General features: G+C 56.6%; 1 protein-coding gene across 1 annotated transcript in view; it reads left to right on the top strand.

The window, feature by feature from the left end:
• UHRF1 (ubiquitin-like with PHD and ring finger domains 1) overlaps positions 1-5,744 on the top strand; it is a 32,017-nt gene that overhangs the window by 478 nt on the left and 25,795 nt on the right. The gene's annotated exons all lie outside the window — the stretch shown is intronic.

The raw sequence follows: 5,744 nt of genomic DNA, 5'->3' as shown, positions 1-5,744 counted from the left end.
TTTTTTTTAAGCTGCCTGCCCGCGACCCTCCCCCCCCTCAATTTCTAGAAAAAGAAGTTGGAGGTGGCTGGCACAGGGTTGATACATTTCAAGGAAGAGCCTGCAGAGTCATGACTCATGCTCTAGGACCGAGGGACCGGTCCGAGAGCCCCCAGCCTGTTAGTTCTCCCTGTTTTCTGGAAATTTAGATCAGCGCATTCAGAGTCCGAGATGGTGCTTGCAAATCAGGAATTTCCGCCGCCGGCCGGCGCTGACCCGGGCTCTGCTTTCCGCGGGGTCTGCTGGCGCCGCGCTGTTCTCCTGTTCCTTGGCGCCCTCTCCTCAGCCCCTTGTGACGTTTAAAATGGCCACCCTGCTTTCTTCGGGTGCCCACTGCTTTCTCCCGTGGCAAGGGCTGGGGAAGGGTTTTATTTCCATTTCCATTGATGTTTCGGGTGGACAGTGGGCTGTACCCTGCGTGGAATTTCCCAGGGGGGTTAAGGTCCGCGACAGCAAGTGCAGCCCCGTCTGCTGAGGCCGTCCTGGAGTTTGCTGCGTGATCGGGACAGGGCTGTAGAGATTGTACCCGATTAAAAAGTCTTCGGCTGGGCGGCGTGCGCGCCCGACTTTGTTGTCGCGTTTTGAACTGGGTACTGCTGCCATCTGGTGTCTAGATGGAAAAATAAATGCTCTGCACCCGACCAGGTTTTTTGGGGGCTGGGAACATCCCATGTGCTTACTTGAAACGAGGCCCGATGATTAATTTCTTGGCTCGCAGTTCTCTCGGAGACCTTTTGCCTCGTTTCAGTGAAAGCTATGGTGACTTGCGCGTCTTAGGAATCTGAGTTTACCCACCCGGCGTGGGGAGCTCCAGGGTTGATTTGGCTGTGCAGTTGCATGCCCATAGAGAAGAGAGAAGGCGGGGTTGTTAGCAGAGTGCCTCTCGTGGTGGTTCATTTTTGTGGCATCCAAACTGGTTTTTATTTGCCACTCTGTTTGTTCAGCAGAAGGTCCACTTCTGAAGAGTTTCTGGGAAGCCTCACGTTTCTGCCTGAATCTGTGGTGTGGTTCAGACTGGTCAGTTGGAGTCCTCTGAAGTTCAAGGGAGTGAATAGTTTGGAGTCACTTGTGTTGCTGGCATTTTAATTTTTCCATCGCAGACGTCCAGAAGAGTTGCCAGCCTAGACACTGACCTGCTGATATGTTTCTGCATTTGCTTGCCACGCCACTCTTTTTATGTCCTTTGTCCTCCAGTCTCTTATTTTGGGGGATGCGTCTCAGAGCGAGGTGAGACACACGTCCTGCCACTCCTAGGCACATCAGCACACTTTCCATTAATTTTGACTAGAATTTGTATCAGTGAAGCATACCTCTTAAGCAGGCTGTTTGGAGTGTGGGCAGGTGTCTGTACCTGGGTGACCAACGCTGTGCCTTCCCCGTGAAGTAATTTCTGTTTCCTACACGGCTTTGTGGACAATATCTTGGATACAGGTGTGACGATGGCGGGAACTCCAGGATGCGTTTGACTCTGTGTCCTGCCACCCGGGGCGGTGCGAAGCCCAGACGTGGCTCTGGTGGCGCTGTCTAGACGGAGCGGGAGCCGGGATCGGAGCGGGAGCTCTGCCCGGCGGGGCTGAGCTGTGCGCCTGCCTTTCTTTGTCTCCCAGGGCCCTCTGTCCATTTAGCAGCCTCGGGAGCGACTCTGCACTGGCGTCTGTCTTCCGGATAAGGAAGCCAGGCCTCCTCAGAGTGTGATGCAATTTCCCCGAAGTTGCTTGTCAAGGAAGTGGCCCGGCCACTGGGAGGTGTGGACCTTGACAGGAGGGTAGGGGGGGAGACGGGCTCAGGGTGGCAGCCAGAAGCCAGTGAAGTCCGCAGACAGGCCAGGCCGACAGCTACAGGAGAAAGTGCATTTCTGTACTGTGGGCGCAGTAGAGCTGTTGTTTTTGCAGAATCTTCGAGAGATTCGCGCTCCTTTCTTTCGTTTTCTTTTTGAAGAAATGGCACTGAAGTTCAAGGTCTAGAGTGAGGTTGATTGAGATGATAAAGCAGAACCTAGCTGAGTCTTTCTTCAGGATATGGGAGGTTTCATGGCTGCCTGGTTTAGGCTGAACAGCTCGGCGGTTAGGTTGCTTGATTGGCGGAAATGCGGGGAGCGTGGGGGAGGGACGCTGGGCGGCAGGCCCAGCCTGGGCAAGGACGCGAGGCATCTGGAGACTTTTTTCCCCTTGGCTGTCCATAAAAATCACATCGCTGTCATTTGTGGTGTCCTTAACCCGCCCAGGTAATGTGTTTTTACACTTGACCACCTCTGGTCCCCTGGCCACGGCTGGTGGCTATCTCTTTTTTTCATATCAAAAGGGCTAATTATGGACCTACCACTCGGCAACACGGTGAGGGTTCAGGAGGTGACGGCTAAGAGCTGAGCCCCGTGACTCGAAATAAAGGTGCAGTGAATCAGTTCGCCAGCTCGGGGGCCTTCCCCCTCGGCGTGGCTGCATCAAGGACATCGGCCAGGTCGTCCTCTATACACGACTGTCTTCGGCACCTTGGGGTATGAGTAGCATCCTTTACCTCCGCCCACTTGATGCCAGGAGTGCCTGTGTGACAGACATAAATGTCCCGAGATATTTCCTGGTGGTGGGGGCAGGGTCGCACCCAGTTGATTTAATTTACTAGATAACTCACTTTAGAACAGTGACTCTGTTATGGTCCATCTGACAGGGGCCTGGGAACCGAACTTGCACAGGCCACTCACGTCATGGGTGCCACACCAAGCGGCCCTGCTGCGTCGGCTTTTCCTGTATTCCTGTTCTTGTTTCACCCAAGGACAGGGTCAGGTGCCAAATAGGACAGCCCCTTCCGGAGACCAGTCCTTCAGGTTTCAGCAGTCGGGGTTTCCTTCCTCCTTCCGGCAGCTCCCGCTGGAAGGCATGTCTTTTCAGCCAGGGGTCAGCAAACCCTTCATGTGCAGGGCCCAGTGTCGGCCCTGCGGTCTCTGTTGGGCCTGTCGACTTCTGCCAGGGGAGCTGGGAGAGTAGCCCTGGACAGTATGCAAATGAATGGGAATGTTCCAGTAAAACTTTATTTTAGAAAAACAGGCCAGAACCTTCATGCTGACTGTTGGGGTGATTAGACCCCAAACTTTAATTCAGCTCCTCTGGTTGATGCATCCAGGTTTCACTGTTCAGACTGCTGTGGAATGTGCCAGAACAGTGCCCCCGAGACCTCGGGGCGAGAGTCCTTCCAGGCCAGGGAGCTTAATCCATGTGGTCTCACTCGGCCCCGCTTCCCTCTCCTTGACTCCGGGGCGGATGTACAACAGCAGTTATGTAAGCTGAGACCATTCTGGAAAGTTCTAGAAACTGGCCAGCTTATGAGGACGATTTGGAGGTAGCCCTCTGTGCCGCCCGGCCCACCCTTCCAGCATTCCTCTTCCCTGCGACCCCCTATGTCTGCACGCTTGTAAAGGAGACTCAGCCCAGGCCTGAGCAAGCCAGCAGGCTTCTCTGAGCCTCATTCCTGCCCCATCTTGGATGTGATGCCCTGGTCATGCCCAGCAAGGGGCTGTAATAGGAGGGAGGTGTTGTCCGTAGACTAACCAGAGACGGGCATTGGGGCGCCACAGCCTGGCCCGCTACTGCTCTGTCAGGCTCCCCCACACGGGGCCGCCTCCGGCTCAACCTTACCCTCATCTGTATGCTTCCTTGCTCTGCATCCCTAGTTGCTATTCTGGTCCCTTCTCCTCCCCCTAGTGCTGCCGTAGCCCTCGTCCTCTGCCCCCACCCCTCCCCATGTTCCTGCCCGGCGCCGTCTGCTGCAGGCTCTTTGTAAAACAGGATTCGCCACCGCATGCTCCCTTCTGGCCCGGGTGCCCCCTGCTCTGGTGTCCTGCTGGCTTGGTTTATTTCCTGACCTCTCAGTCGTCCTGTTACCTTGACGGGGGCTGTGAGCTGTGTCTGTCTGTGATGAGCGCTTGCTGCGTCTGTCCTGTTCCTCGGCATAGATTGGCCACCGTGACCATGAGTGTCAGTGACCGTGTCCCCCGGGCACGCCTCTAACTGGGGGATTCTCTCTGGGGCAGTTGGATCCTGGGTGATGTCTGGGGGCCTGTGTAGGTGACACGACTGGGACTGCTTTGGTAGCCAGTAGGTGGGGACCGTGGATGTGGCTCAGCACCTCACAGTGCCCAGGGTAGCTCCCCACAGAGAAGGACCCACTGCCTGCAGTGCTGGGGTATCTCCTCACCTGGCTGCCAGGCCCCCGGGTGCCAGCATCTCCTTCGTCTTTTCTGCAGCCATGTGACAGGCCCTCGTCTGGTTTCCTGTCAATGCTGAACTGGGAATGCCGGTCTCTCGCTGTCTTTCTCTTTTAAATCAGGAAACTCTGTCTTTTAGATGGTTTTAGGATCACAGCCATACTCAGAGGAAGTTACAGAGCACCCCACCTCCCCACTGCCCTGCAGACCCCTGCAGACTCGAGGGCTGTGTTACAGCTGCTGAGTGCAGACACGCCGTGTCTGCAGAGGCCACAGGTTACGTCCAGACTTACTCTCAGTTTTGCGGACTCCTGGTGTGGACAGACTGTTTAAGGTGTGCCTGCACCGTGGCGGTACCGTGCCGAGTTGCTTCATGGCCCCTGGGGCCCCAGTTCTCTGCCTGTCTGGCCCCCCTATCTCTTGGCACCCCCATACTTCTGCCTTTTTCGGGATGCCTACCATTGGAGTGACGGACCTTTGCTTCTTGGAGAAACGATTCGCGTATCACGCCCTTCACCTGTGAAAGGCACATGTCGAGGCTCTCAGCATAGTCACTGGTCAGTTGTAGGACATTTCCCTCCCTTCCAAAGGAAACATTGTACCTTGCAGCTTTCAGTCTCCTGTTCCCCATCGAGCCTGACCTTAAGGAATGGTGAGGCCCCTTCCTGCATCTGAAGCTGCACCCTGCTCACGCCGCATCTGGCTGCTCTCCCTGAGCCGGGTGTGCCCAGGCCCCTCCCGTGGTAGCAGGCGTTGGCGCTGCCCCTGTGTCACGGCCCGGTGGTGTTCCCGTGAGCAGGGGCCCGTGTGTGGCTTGTCCTTTTCACTGCGCCACTCAGCTGCCCTGTAACTTGTAACACATACTGCAGTGAGGACCTTAGACCTGGGCCCGCCTCTCGTGGGGGCCTGGGTGCTGTTTGTACACTAATGGTGGCTGGGTCTTGGCACGACATGCTTGTGGTAAAATCTGGGGAGCAGGGGCCATGTGCCTCGCTGCCTTTCTCCCCCCTTTCTTCAGGGCACAGCTCACCAACCCGATAGTTTGCCAGCCACACAGCTCTGCCCCGAGGAGACAGGGAGCCATGTCTGGGGACATCTGTGGTCATCACGGCTGGGGGTGTTCCTGGCATCCCGTGGGTGGGGGCAGGGAGGATGCTGACACCCCCACAGTGCCGAGGGGGAGAGAGCCGTCTCCGCAGTGTCTGGACAGAACACCATGCTCTGCGGGTCCTTGCTGAGCGTTGGCAGAGCTCCCCGGCTCAGGTCTGGTCAAAGATAACTCCTTGGCCTTCTGTGCCACTGGGACGTGGCTCAGGTGACAGAGTCCTTTGCACACCTGCCCCATCTCACGAGGACTGTTGCTCTGTGCCCGAGCACAGACTCGTCAGCAGGCAATGGTGTAGGCGGATGCGATAAGGGAGTTGAAAGCGAGGGCGGAGTCAGTGGCTCCAGAGCTGTTCTGGAGGGGAAGAGGGAGCCCGAGTCTCACAGAGGACCCTGGGGAAGC

This window comes from Condylura cristata, unplaced genomic scaffold (assembly GCF_000260355.1).
Source record: "Condylura cristata isolate star-nosed mole 26May11 unplaced genomic scaffold, ConCri1.0 scaffold00025, whole genome shotgun sequence".
Classification (NCBI taxonomy): domain Eukaryota; kingdom Metazoa; phylum Chordata; class Mammalia; order Eulipotyphla; family Talpidae; genus Condylura; species Condylura cristata.
Note: the sequence above shows the minus strand (reverse complement) of the source record. Positions and strands in the feature narration are given on the sequence as shown.